We start from the raw sequence: 15739 nt of genomic DNA on the forward strand, positions 1-15739 counted from the left end.
CTTATAGTTAATACAAAATATAGATGGAAACAAGGAAGAAGTATAAGACTAAAAGATCTATAAGACTGCTTTTGGGAAGACTCTTTGGAGGTGCTTTGAAATATTTTATATGTCAACTTATCAATCATAGATTTGAATAAACAGTAATAAAAATGGTACTCCAAAAAGTTTGGTACTATAAACATATCTCTAGGATCACAGATTAGGTTAGCCATAGATTCTAGAATAGCCTGCAGCTTTGCAGAACTCCAAACACTTATGCGTTATTCTTCTTTTATGTGAAATAAGAAAACTAATTTTTGTCTGACGATGAAAAGAATTTAACAGACTCTACTTCAGATTCGAAACTAGAATTTACCTAAAATTAATGTTCTTGTCACTACTTTGCTGAATAACTACTTTAAATACATTGCCATTATTTTTCCACACAATTCTTTCTTTAAAATTTCAAATCTAATTTTGAACATGCCTGTGATTACTGCCTTCTGAAACATTCTTAACTCAACTTACATTAAAATTGAAATAAAACCAGGAACTTCATTTCGGATTTATATAACTTAACTAAATTCACCAGAGATGACTACAATGTTATTTTCATGAGAGTTCTTTCATAGTCTATTGGCACTGCTATTAACCAGCTAAATAACAGACTATTTATAGTTGTTACACTATATACTTATAAAAATGAAAAATCAAATCAAGTAACACAACTGTATAATCATGAAATAGTCTCTGGAAACATGACTTACTTTATCTTAGTCATACATATCCTCTTCTGGTAGTTTTATTGTACAAATAATACAAAGTTCCATAATAAGAATTTCTGTTAACCAAGATATTTTTGTTTTACATTAATTCACCTACTTAGACTATTTGAGCAACATTTTGGTAAGGTATACATTTGCATAAACTTTTCAATAAATAATCCCTAATTATAAATGACTATTGGAATAAAAGGAGTAGTACAAGAAAAAACTATAGCAGGCCCTCTCTCCCCTTGTCTCCAGACCCAGGATGGTGTAAATGAAAAATGTTTGTCATTTTGAAGATTTCACCAGTATATCTACCAAAACTTACCCGTACATTTATAAACATGTATATAAATACTCATGTCAGACAACATGCACTGGCAATTCAGATGAAACCTTTTTTTTCCTCCTCTTTAAGGGAAATGCAAAATGTGCCCTTTAATACACTAAGGACAGAGGAGAGACATAAAGGAGACGCAATATTGTATTAGCTGTTTCACAAAGAAATGACATCACTGATCTCTAAAACGAATCATGTGTACCCTGAGGATTTTTCACTTCTGGACACTCTTATCAAGTCTCCTCTGTGAGCTTCTCGCTCTGCTCTCCCCTTGAAGGCTGTTGCCCCTGGGTGTCACACATAGCCCTTTTATCTTCTGTTCAACACATGCCCTTGAGGTAATATTAAATCCTCATCAATGTCTTTAATGATTAATTTTTAACCGATGACTCCAAAAGCTTTATCCACGTCCATTCCTGTCTTCTAAGCCTCTAGAACCTCATGATCAGCTGCCTGTTAAATCTCTCTCCTGGCATATCTCACACTCATCTTGAACAGCATGCCTAAGCTCAAATTTGTAATCTCCCACATACTTTCCTCACATGTCCTTTATCTCAGGGAATGGAACAACTCTATATGTGATTTGCAAGCCAGAAACCTTAGAGCCATCCTACATAACTCCTGGCCTTAAACCTACCCAACCCCATATACAATCAATTAGCAAGGCTGTTTAGTTCTAATGCCTAAAGATCTGTTGTATTCATCCATTTGCCTCTTACAATTCCCACTGCAGCTGTCATTCAGAAATTCTTACCGACTGTTTAATTTGGAGACAAGTTACTTAAATTCTTTAATCCTAAATTTCCTTGTCTGTAAAATGAAGATTATTATAGAACCAAATGTACAGGATTTTGTGGATTAAATGAAATGATATATGCAAATTACAAAGCCTGGTATATAATAAACTGTGGCACACAATGCTGGTGGTCTAATCAATATGCAATTACCTACTCTACTTACCAAAAGAAATCCAATTTTGTGAAAAGCACTCAGGAGCCTATTGAGAAATATTCACTTCTACAGACATCCTTATATTTCTGTCATTAAGTTGGAAGTGTTTATTGAAGGAAAACTAATATTCCATCCCTCTAAGTCAATAGAGATGAAAATATGAAGTTCCATCCATTCTTTATTATAATAATAATGTTTATCACACCATAGATTTTTATTATCAGTACTTAATATGGTCTGAAGCCATTTGATATCTCATTATCAATATGAAGCTCCATTAAACCCTACAATTTCCTTTTAAAGTATCATTGACTCCATTTTATATACATAAACACAAATCTTGTGATAGACTTGTATAATATTACACTGTCTTCGGATAACACAGATTCATTCCTTAGGTAGCCAAAGTAAATACAGTAATCACCTACTCTAGAAGTATGGTGTAACTTCTGTTTTTTAAAGCAACAAATGTATGCCTGAAAACTGACCTCATGAAAATCTCTAACTCGACTAACTGCCCACAAATTTCTCTTCGGACTCTTTGCTCCAAAAATTTCTCTTGGATATCTAGTCTCTTTCTCTTCCTTAACTCTCGATTTCTATGTCTTACACATTTACTACCAATTTGTCATTCCTATTGATCCCCTCTTTCCTTTCCTGCTGTTATCTCTCTGGTTCAGACAGAGCTACCTTTTGAGTAAAATTCCTCATGAGTCTCCCACCTATTTTTTCTAATATTCTACCCACTAGTTCCAAAGCAACCCACCTAACATGTAACTTGCCAGGTCAAAAACTAGCAATTACTCTCTCAGTTAGGTAAAAGTAACTTTATATGTTTGTCAAGGCATTCCATGATATGGCATCCTTGTCCCTTACCAGCCCCTTCTTTTTGGAATTTATGACAAGCATCCCGTATGTCAGGCAAGGGGGGAACTTGTTCATGTTTTGCCGCCATGCCTACCTAGGTACAGGTACAGGAGAGATGGTTACTTCCATGTAACCTATCATTCTATCTATTAGCATTCTACCTATCCTTCAAATCCCATTCTGGAAGGAGTTTCTTAGTGTTTTTGTTTTTGTTTTAATATACTTTACTTTTTAGAATAGTTCTAGTTTCACAGCAAAATTGAGCTAAGGGTACAGACATTCCTCATATGCACCCTCCGCCCCTCCACATGCAAAGCTTCACCCCATTATCAACAACTCCCCCAACAGAAGATAATTTGTGACAACAGATAAACCTACATTGAGACATCATTATCACTCAGAATCCATAGTTTACATTAGGGCTCACTGTTGGTTTGGGCATACTATGGGTTGGGCAAATTTATGGTGACGTGTGCATACATAAGTAGTTTTACTGGCCTAAATATCCTTTGTTCTCCTTCCCCTCATTTCTTAGATTGTTTTTTAAAATTCCCAGAGTAACATATATTTTCAGTATGTTTCCTATTTTATTTTTTCTTTTGTTACTAATGATTTGCCTTTGTTTCCTCCATCATTACTGGATTTAACTTCCTTGAAGTTCAAAACTGTACCTTGTCTTCTATTTATCTTCTGCTGTAATGTAGTCAGTATCTAAGACAGCAAATGCTAAGAATATATATTGATTTAATGTTTAATGAAAACATACATTTTTTTTTTTTTTTTTTTGAGACAGAGTCTTGCTCTGTTGCCCAGGCTAGAGTGAGTGCCGTGGCGTCAGCCTAGCTCACAGCAACCTCAAACTCCTGGGCTTAAGCGATCCTACCGCCTCAGCCTCCCGAGTAGCTGGGACTATAGGCATGTGCCACCATGCCCGGCTAATTTTTTCTACATATATTTTTAGTTGGCCAGATAATTTCTTTCTAATTTTTTAGTAGAGACGGGGTCTCGCTCTTGCTCAGGCTGGTCTCGAACTCCTGACCTTGAGCGATCCACCCGCCTCGGCCTCCCAGAGTGCTAGGATTACAGGCGTGAGCCACCGCGCCCGGCCGAAAACATACATTTTAATTGGGATATTTAAAGAAAAATTTTATAATAAGACAAAGAGCCATTAACACAATACACAATATTTCTTATTTTACCTTTTATATGAATCTGGGTTTTCACTCAGTGAAGGTTTTCTTCTCTTATAATAGGATACATTAAAATAAATAAAAATAGGACACAAAGAGAGTTTTTAAGTTCACATAGCCAGCAACAAAAAAAGAGTTTTTAATTTGACACCTGATTTGGTATATTATAAAATCCATTCACTTCTACTCATCCTGCCCCAGAGAAACAGTATTTATAAAAAGATCCTGGTTGGACTTTGAAGGCAGACCAGAGTTCAAATCCTAGCTCCAGTAGCTGGATGATTCAGGGCAGGATATTTAACTTCCATGAACTTTAATTTGTTTCTACTACCCTTAGAGGTGCTCCACAGGGAGACTACATGCAACGGTGTATGCAAAGTGTTGAGTATAGAACCTGTTATATAGAAGGAGACAGAAGTCAAGACCCAAAATGGTAGCCTCTGGGATTAGTATATGTAGAGGTTGAGTTTGGGTTTTAGGAAAAGGAAATTCCAGCTGGGATACCCAAACTCAACCTCTACATATACTAATATTACTTCCACAGTCAATTTAATTCCAGTTCCATCACAGTATTGCCTTTCACTCCCTCACCAGTGCACTTGACAATAATAAACTGATAAATAAAGACCACTTAATAAACAGTGCCCCAAATACTGTTTTAGCTCTTATTCCTAGCCAAATTAAATGCCTATCTTTTGCGCATTCAAAATGCCCAGCAAATAGTATACATACTGCTGATTTCCCAATGATCAAATTCCAAAGTAATCATATCTATGTTAATGGAGGTTTATTATACCATTATAAAATGTTAGTTAAAATATATATGATCATTTGTTCTTTGGATGGTTTGGAAATTAATTGGATACAGGCCTTTGTTTATTTCTCCTTGAGTGGTAGAATTATGATGCATATTTTTAAACTGTCCTAATCTTCTTGCTTTAGACTACGGGAAGAAAGGTGTCATTCATGGATACTTTCACTATGTCATTCAAATTCACTCCAGATGAAGCCCACAACTTTCATTCTGCTGAATCCAAACATCCATTTACCCCCTAATTGTCAACCATGAATTATACCTCCATAAGTCTACAGCTTTAATCGAAGGGTACAGAACGGAGCAGAACTCCCTGAACATTAAGGGCATCTATGCTGAAGTATTCTATCATTATTATGACATGCATATTTTCCATTAAAAATCATTAGTTTATAATATTTAAAAATAATGTATAATATAGCTCCTGATGTTTAAATTTAGAGTTCTTCCAAAAGCCCAACCTAAAACTACTCCTTAGCTTCTAAGTATTTTTTATTTGATTGACCGGTTTTATTTCCTACTTGTAACTCTCAGCATTTTATTCCTTTAAGGAAAGCAAAAATACCATCAGTGGTCATGTCATCCTCAAGAAAAATATGTTCTAGTACCATTCACTCTAGTATAAAATTCAGTAAGTTGAGGTTCCATTTTTTAACTGTTTCTAAAAAAGGACTAAAAGAAACTTTACATTAGGTTATCTCACCGATAAGATAGTCACATGGCACAGACATTGAAGACACCTTTATTTCGAAGCTCAATTGAATGACTATCAGTTGCAGGGGGCTTTATATCTACCGATATATTAACCACTGTGAAATTTTTAAAAGAAGATAGATAACTGAATTCTTCTCTGTCTAAATATGTGGCTAAGTTAATAAATTCAAGTTTCAGGGTTTTAATTTCAGATTGATTCACCCCTCATTGCTATCACAATTCTCCCCGCCCTTGCTTATTTTCAAATCATCCATTTTATTTATCTTGCTACTGATAACTTTATACAAGTCACTTCCCCTGTGTTTCTTTTTACTCTACAAATCTCAAAAAAACCTTTATCCTTTGTTCACTCTTAAGATGCTAATGCCATACAGATTTTTTGCATTACTGTTCCAGTCTGTGGGTGTGATGGATGGTACAAAATCAACTTCCAAATATGTTAATGGGTCCTTAAGTCTATTTATGTTTTACAGGAATTTTGGAATATATTCTTGATCCTGATTTCTAGATAATCTACATCATTGAATATTGAGAAATCAGTATTAGGGCAAAAAACATAAATAACGTTTATTAGATAAACATACTTTATATCTATAGACTCATTTGATATTCAAAACAACCAAAGAGGTAGGCAACATTATCTAAATTTGACAAGAGGGAAACGGAAACTATTGAGTTAGTGACGTTGTTTTAAGTTCTTGTAGAGAGGAAATAAGGGGAATTGATTATGAACCCATGACCAACTTCTGTGTTTGTACTCTTTCCACAATATTGAGTTTCTGGATAAATGATTCAAGGATTTAAGAGTAGCATAAAAAAATATTCCCACACTTAGGGTAGCAAAGGCCACACTTTCACCTTTCCTTACCACTCACCGATCTGAGGAAATATTATAGTTTACACAATTGTTTTCACAAAAGAAGGTCCAAGCCCCAAAGAGAGTAGGCTATGATACCTCAGATAGAGCTCCATGGCTGACCTTTGGTCTCTGTGCCTTTCAATACAGAAGCCACTGTAGAATGTTTGCCTACATTCCCAGAGAATATAAGTGATAACTCACTTGTCCTTTTGCACACAATTTCTAAATAAAGCTGTATGATATCACCTATTTCAAAAGGGATTTCTAAATTATTTCTACCTTAGTCTGCAAAGATATCTCACTAGTTTATTAACCAAAGTCAGTTCACATGCTCTAAAAGCCAATAGCACTTGGGATGCAAGAGTCAAATTTAGTACCAAATATTCTCTCCATATAGTTACATTATAATAATCCCAACAAATATGTATTGGCTATCTTCTACCTGGTAAGTATTGCTTTAAGCACTTCAAGAAATACATACATAAATTATATATAAATACTGCCCTCAAGGCCCTCCAAAATTAATAGAAAATGAAGACTTAAATAGAACTAAAAGAGAATTTAATATATATTTTTAAATAATATACAACAAGTACACGGGGTTTCCAAAAGAGAAACAATTGGTCATCTGTCTAAGGTAAGTACTACTATTAAAGCAATTCAAACACAGCATTTCTAAGAAATTCCCGGAGTTGCATATTTATTCATGGTACAAATATTAATTTGTCAACAAATACATGCTGCTTCCTGGGCTCAGCACTATCCATATAAAGAGAATTAGATACAGCTCAGTCCTCAAGAAGACATGGTCTAAGAAAGATAAATCACTAATGTATTATAAAATATTGTAAGTTCTATCATAGACTTTATAAAGAGCAATCATAAGAAACACAGAGAAGAGTAGTCAAGTCTTCTGCAGGGAAAGGGCAGGAGAGTTGGACAGGATTTCACGGAGTTGGTGAATTGATAACTTTCCTACACAGCTACGAAAACTTTTTGGTGTACACAACAATGCAAACAATCATTGAGCACTAAACCTAGTGTGCATGGTTAGGTTGCCACTAGGAATACCATGAGAATTAGATGCAAGGTAGAGATAAAGGGATAAAATACCACAGAATGTTAAAAGGTCTGGTGGTTTATTTATTTTTTCAGCTAATGCTTTAGCTAGTATGATATAAAATAAATCCAAGGCTATCCCAATGCTTTGTTCCTCATATATTTTCATGACCTCATTTTCCCAATTAAAATGTAAGCTCATGATCAAGGACAGCCAAGAATGTGAGCAAATAAAATCTCAAATGAAAATGTGTTAAGTTCTACTTATCGTTATAAATTTTATAGTACTCTCTTCTTCCTTCAAAATGCTTTTCTAAAGTAATCAATATCTACTTATTTTTAATAGCAGCTTTTGAAGTTAAAGATTATTCATTTCCACAGATTTTGAGCCCTTCATAGATAAATACGAATGTCATTTCCATTTAGTTTGTATTTTTTTTCTTCCTAAAACAGTAATGTTTAAAGATGTTATTTCATACTTAAACTGCATTGAGATTTTCACCCACCGGCAGCTGCATATTATGTGAGGAGCAGAACAGGCGATGTGTCAGGAAGAAAATGATTCTACCAGGAGCATATGTTTCCAGGTCTCTAACAAATATCGAGGGTGTGTGGGCAGAGTAACATTTGCTATGAAATATTAAAGAACTAAAGGCTGAGTTTCTTTAATTCTCTGGGCAATTCACACTAACACTAGGGCATATTTTAAGCAGAACTGCCAGTATACTGAGAAATTTTCAGTCACCTACAAATAAATTGAATGAATACCCACTCCAGTTCACTTCAGTCCTCACAAAGAACTCATACATGTATTTTTCTGGATAAGTATAACAAGAAACATGTTTTTTTCCTCTCTTCTTTCATCCCTTCCTTAATCATTCTATGGTATTTATTAAATCTCTTTTTGCTACAACAGAAAATATTCCCATGATAATATGTTAGTCAACAGATAACAGAATCCCACTAGTATGTGGAAGTTGCACCTGCTTTTTTATGTAGACCAATAATATAGAGGAAATTTTCAAAACTAATTATAAATTTACTAAATTCTGCAAGAGGTTTTGTGATTTGTACACTTCAATTCATTTGTAAAAGAAATGGCTTCTACCTTTAGGTAATTTAAGTGACTGTGTGTTTGGTTTCTCCAACAGCTAAAAAAGCAAACAACAGAAACAGAAAACTTGTGAAGAAATAAAACCTCGGATTTTCTTGGTACCAGAGAGATAACTGGAAAAAAAAAAAGTAAGGACTCAAGAACTGATCTTATATATGTGTCAAAAATAGCAGTTCTTGAAATAATAATTTTGTTCTGTTTGTAGATTACTAACTGAAAAATCATTATTACAAATCTCATATGGTGTCATATAATAAGAAAGATTAAAAAAGAAATATCAACCTACAGAATGTCTATGAGCATTAAATTGTGCCAACAATATTTACAATTTAAAATTGATGTAAATGTCTTAATTCACATTCCTACCCAATCTCTCTGAATTTTTCTTTCACTAATCCTCATCCTGATCAAGGAGCTTTAGATAAGCCAATCTGATTACTTAGCCTTTGCACCTCTGTATCTTAATTTCTTTTGCACAATTGCTCCATGCAAGTGTTTGGAATACTCTCCTCCATCTCTCCTTTTCTTTGTCTTCTCCATCCTCAAGTGGGCTACCAACTACCCTCAAAAAATCCCGAGGTCTCTGAACCACAGTCACTGTCCTCTTTCCTCTGAAACTGTGTAGCATGTGAATATGATATCTTAGTGGCATCTAACATTTGGAGCAGGATTTTCTGTTAACTAACTCAGGGCTCTTTCCTGTCTGATGTCATGCATCAGATTTATTCTGAGTTAGTATTTTTACACACAAAAAAACTGTGTAAACAGTATGCTACAGCTGTAGCACAATTCCCTCATATGCATAAGAGTAGCTTAATGGAAAATAATTAGTATTGATTATCAAAATAGATAGTCAAAAATGCAAAATTATATATTTATCTCTAGCTTTACTCCAAACATGTACTACTGAAAATGCATAAACATCTTAAATGGTAAATTGATAATTAGGATTTACATGATAGCCAATTTCTAAATTCTGACCTTTATGGATATTAGCACACAAGCAAGCATTATATTGCATAAGAAGAATCTGATTTAATAAGGCTGATATTGACTTTTTGCTTTAACATTTTCCAACTTAATTGCTCTTTGTCTTAAAACAATTTTATTAAAAAAATACTTCTGCATTTAAGCGAAAATAGTGGCCCACTGGTATCTTGTCAGTCCTATTAGTGTTTATTATGGACCACAAAAAATTCCTTGGTGTCAGGAGAAAAAAAAAATATGCAAAAGAATAGCAAGTATGACAAGGCAGAAAGAAGACTAGATTGAATGCAGAAAATTTCCAATATTCTCCTCAAATCTAAGAATTTTATTTTATAGGAGTTAATTATGTATCAGATCATGAAACTGAGAGAACTGAAGCAACTTTTAAGAAATTTAATATAAAAACTAACTTGAGGAAGGCAGAGAAGAAGAGATGGAGTAAAGAATTTCTGGCGAGGATGTGGAGAGATAAGAACAGTCTTACAATGCTGGTGGGACTGCAAATTAGTGCAACCTCTATGGAAAAGAATTTGGAGATACCTCAAAGAGCTACAAGTAGAACTACCATTTGATCTAGCAATAGCGCTATTAGGCATCTACCCAAAGGAACAAAAGTCATTCTATAATAAAGACATCTGCACTCGAATGTTTACGGCAGCACAATTCACTATAGCAAGGATGTGGAAACAACCCAAGTGCCCATCAATCCATGAGTGGATTAATAAAATATCATATATGTATACAATGGAATACTACTCAATTATAAAAAATGATGGTGATATAGCACCTCTTATATTTTCCTGGATAGAGCCCATCTTCCTAAGTGAGGTATCACAAGAATGGAAGAAGAGGCAACACATGTACTCGCCATCAAACTGGCTCTGACTGATCAACACTAAGGTGCTCACACAGTAGTAATATTCTTTGGGGGTAGGGGGGTTGTGGGTGGGTAAACTCACAACTAATGGACACGGTGACCATTGTAGGGGGGGAAAGGGCACATCTCAAATCATGGTTGGGATGTGGCAAAATCATAACATATAACCAAAATGTTTATACCCTCATAATTTCCTGAAATAAAAAAAAGAATCCTTGTGAGAGAAAAATAGGTAAGATGTGTAATTGCCTATATTTGAGGAAAAGGAAGTTGAAGGAGTCAAATATAACTCCCAGGTCTTATGCCAGAGAAGCTAGAAAATGATTATGTGAACATTTTGAGAGTAGATGTGGAGGAGATTATAAGTTCAATTTTGGAGATAATGAGTTTAATGTTTCACATTCACATGGCAGAAGACAGTTGAACTGTAATATTCTAGAACTCATAAGTGATTCCAGGACCAGGAAAACAGCTTTAGGAGTCTTTGTATAGATTTGAGAACTGAATCTATTGGGCAAAATAAGCCCTTCAAGGGAGAAATTAGAGATAGAAGAAAAGAGCCAAAATTATGTCATGGGTCAAGTGCACTCATAGGCAACAAGATGATGCACCAGAAAGTGAGGCTGAGACTGAAAATCTCTGAGAGAAGCAGATAGTGCTTTGGCATGAAGAGTACCAAGAGATAACTTTCCCAAATGGATGAAGTGATTAACTTAAGATAGTCATATAAATTAAGTTCTTATATCTCTTTATAAGTCTTCGTAATTAATATTTTTCTCTACCATTTATTTGTACTATTGAAATGAGTGAGATGTGTTTTTTAATGAAAATTCAATGTATCATAAGATTCACTTTTAGGCATTAATACATATTTACATAATTATGTCATTAGGCTAGATTTCAATAACTTAAGCCAAGGGAAGGCAAGCCATTATGTAATTATGTCAATCAGTATGAAATACTATATTTGAATAGTTCACCTAAGTATAGTGTTATTGGCATATTTTTCACTTCTATCCAACAATTTTATTTCATTTAAAAAAAATTATGATCTTTTTCACTTTATACAGACATGACAAGTGTAAATAAATGGATTAAAAAGACTAAAGTAAAAGGGACAACATGATCAATTTAGATGACAATTAATAGAAAATAAATAAACTGGTTGGAAATTCAGGAGAAAGGGCTACTACTTCAGTTAGTTTGAGGACTAGAGGAAGCTGCAGAAAAGTGGCATTTGGCTAACCCAGTTAAGTAGTAGAATTTTGATAGATGAAGATGATGATGGGGCTAGAGAGAGCATTTCAGATGAGAGAAAAATGGATTAGGAAAGACCTAGAGAAAGTAGATTCAGAAACTGTATCTTTAACATCTGACTTAATTCTGGCAGATAGAAAGTACTCCAAATATATAATATTTGTTGTATTAATGAATGATTAAATGTTTGAATTATCATGCAAGCTTTGGAAGATCACATGATGCAATTAGATGTTGACTGTGACTGTGTCAAGACTCATAAAGGTAACTTTGGTTACTGATAATGCCATTTATTCTGTGCCCACCCATGAGTTATCTAGAATGACTACACTAAAAAACTTGCATTCAAACTGCAGAATCCTGGCTTAAAAATTAATTGAGTTACTATAAATTTTTGATGACAATATTTGCCCAGAAAATATAATTATAATTTCTCATATGTGATACTATAGATACTTCAATAGCTATTGTAACGGCTGAATTTTGAAAACATGTATATTGATTTTTCTTAGAAGATGTAAATTTACTCAAAGATTTATTGTTGTTTTTACATAAAATGTATATAATGTCTACATTCATCTTTATGTGCATGACTTAGTTCTTCATTCAACAAGAAAGTCAGGAGCAGTATCACTAGGTTAAGAATCATATGCATAAAAGTGAAATGAATGATAAGTATGAACGTGAATGGCTGGAAAATTGATCTAAGCAGCTGTTTAGTTTTCCTAAACCCAGCCAATAATGACTACTAAACTTCGTGACAAATTCCTAAAAATGAGGTTTAAGATAAAAAATAAAACACATCTGCCTGGAAAGGAGAGAGAAGGGGTTGATGAGGCTAGATCTGACAGGTAGAATTTGGATAAGCACATGAAGGGGGCAGGAGGAATAAACTATGCCAACATGTGAAGAGCTGTGTAGTATTTGAGAGGCTTAGCAGAAATCAACACTAGCAGAGCAAAGAGTGCATTCTGGAGAGAAGTTGGAAATAGGGTAGAATAGGTACAATGGTGGTTCATTACGAATGAATTTACAATCAATTAATACAATTTGGAATTCATATGGAATACAATAGAAAAGTATAGAAAATCTTGAACAGCTGAGTGGCATAATAAAATATGACTTTTTTGTTTTGAAAATTGCTCTGAAAGCAATGTGAATGAGAAGTTGGCATAGAAGTTCAGTTAGAAGGAAGAGTTCAGTTAGAAGGAAGTATGGTAGTATAACATGGTTAGGATGGTGAGGGTCTAACTAGGTTGGGGACTATGGGAATGGAAGAGAAAGGAAAGAAGTTCTACTTTCTACCAACAACTAGTGTAGACATGGAAGGAAAGATAGAAAGAGAAGATATTTCTAAGATTCAGAGAATAAAGATGTTAAAGGTGATGCCAGAGACAGAAATGGATTATTGGGAAGATCTGGTTTTATGGTAAGATTTGATTCATTTTTGGACATGTTCATTTTGAGGAAGCTGAAAGAACATGCAGGTGGCTATGTTCTGTCACAGATGAAAACACGAGTCCAAATAGTAGGAAGAGTGGTGGTCAGGAAAGGAATCATGTGAGTACAGGTGATATGAGGAGTGGGTAGACGGGGAACAAAAGGAATAGAGGTTAACAATAGAGAGCAGAAAGTTCAGCATTAAAGAAGCACAGGAAATATTCAGAAATAGTTTAAAAACGATGCTCAAAATTTGAGGAATGTAGATAAAGAATAAATTTTTGGATTGATCATGCAAAGACAGGTTATCATTACAAAATAAATGGTAGTTTGGTAGTATGAACAAATTACAAACAGTTAGCAATGGTTTGTGCAGAAGTATATAATACTATAGACTATGTGTTAACAGGGCTGTTAACAAAGGAAAGGCAAAGATGAGAAGGTCCTAGAAGCCTTTGAGAGTAAGTGAGATTTGCTTATTCTTTCATTTATGTAGATGAGTTTATAGAGTTTCCCATCCCCTTCTGTGGTTGGGAATGAGGGGAGGTGTACATTTGTTTTCTACTTTTAAAGACTAGTAGAAACCTGGTCATATTTGAAGATTGATAGTATAGAAACTATTAATTAAAAAACTGAATGTAAAGAGTAAAAACGGAAAATATAGTCACAGATGAAGGGGAAAAATGGGACATAGACCAAAGTGGAGAAATTTACTTTGAATCATAGATGTGATATATCCTCCACACAGACTGAAGAAAAAGAAGAAAAGGTAAATTTAGGAACACAGACCCAAAAAAAAAAAAAAAAAATCTGAATCTCCCAATGGTGCATGATTGGAACTTTTCTTTTTTCTCAATAATTAAAACAGTGAATTTCCACAGTCTAAATCCAAATCATTTCATATGTTTTGGGGGTTAAATCACTGAAGCTAGGAGAGAATAATAATTCCTAGATCAGGCCCTGTGCTTCTTTACAATATTGCTCCCAAAGGAGCATATAAACATAGCAGTGCATTTTCCTTAAGGGATGTAGGCATTAGTCCTCAATCTGGAGGCTGTTAAGGAAATCATCCTGAATTAACAAATATGATATATTTTGGACCACGTATTTTAACAGGAATAATTTCTTTTTTTTAATTTTTTTATTTCAGCATATTACGGGGGTACAAATATTTAGGTTACATATATTGCCTTTGCCCACCTGAGTCAGAGCTTCAAGCATGTCCATCCCCCAGATGGTGCACACCACACCCATTAGGTGTGTATGTACCCATCCTCTCCTCCCCCTCCCATCTGCCCAACATCCGATGAATGTTATTACTGTATGTGCACTTAAGTGTTGATCAGTTAATTCCAATTAGATGGTGAGTACATGTAGTGCTTGTTTTTCCATTCTTGTGATACTTCACTTAGTAGAATGGGCTCCAGCTCTATCCTGGATAATACAAGAGGTGCTATAACACCATTGTCTTTTGTGGCTGAGTAGAACATGAATAAGGAATAATTTCTTAAATTGTCATTCCCCTACACTATGTAGGGGGAATGTAAGGAAGCCTCCATTTACTCTGCTGTAACTTACAAACATAAATTTCTCTAATGTTCAAAATACAGTGAACATAAATTCTATTACTTCAGTTTATGTCTACTGGGAAAAATTATACTTTTTTCAGGAAATGATTAAGTCCTTTCAATGCACGTTTTTCAAAAGGTGTGAGCAACACATATACTAATATAATTCTATAATGCAATAAATTAAAATTTATTCCTATAAAATAAGATTTCCTTCAAAATCAGTTTTTACTCAAAAAATGCTAAGCAAATCACATTTTACAAAACAGATTGAAACAAATATTCCTAAATCTCAGTTGCTTTATGATAGTAACTGATACACATGGATAATAAGAGAAACTTAATGACCCTAAATTACATTTTAAATCATACGATCAAATTATTTTTAATATAACACCAAGAGCTTTAATTCCCTGAAGAGTGGCAAAACACCAACTAAGTGCATTATCAATCAGAAAACTCAAACCCAATCCTCAGTCATTTCAGCGAAAACAAGTTCATTTTCCACATATGTTCCTTAACAGCCCCCACTACCCTTTCCTACTGTTCTATCATCATCATCTATATTGTACTCTCTACTTTAAATGCCTGTTCCCTCCTCTGTATCTCCAGCACCCAAATCTCACCTCTCATTAAGGTCCAGTTCAAATGCCACTTCCCTCCATTGGCTCTCTGTTACCTTCCAGTTTGAAGTAATCGCTCTGTCCTATTAACCCTAATGTTCATTACCAGCAAATCATGTTCAGAATGCATTAGATTATCTGACATGTTAGATGATAACATATTATTAAAGTACCTTATATAACTACTTCATCCCTCACCCCCACACCTCCACTAGACTATATGATTCTCGAGAACAAGGTTCATGTCTTATCCTTCTTCAAAGCTATTTCAGCAATTAGCACATGGATTTATATATAGTTACAACTCAATATTTATGTGTTGAATAAATG

At 34.2% G+C, this 15739-nt stretch overlaps 1 protein-coding gene across 1 annotated transcript in view; it reads right to left on the reverse strand.

Moving 5' to 3' along the window:
- The window catches only part of HCN1 (hyperpolarization activated cyclic nucleotide gated potassium channel 1), a 328222-nt gene that overhangs the window by 286882 nt on the left and 25601 nt on the right, over window positions 1–15739 (reverse strand). The window lies entirely within an intron of this gene.

Source organism: Eulemur rufifrons, chromosome 17 (assembly GCF_041146395.1).
Source record: "Eulemur rufifrons isolate Redbay chromosome 17, OSU_ERuf_1, whole genome shotgun sequence".
Taxonomy (NCBI): domain Eukaryota; kingdom Metazoa; phylum Chordata; class Mammalia; order Primates; family Lemuridae; genus Eulemur; species Eulemur rufifrons.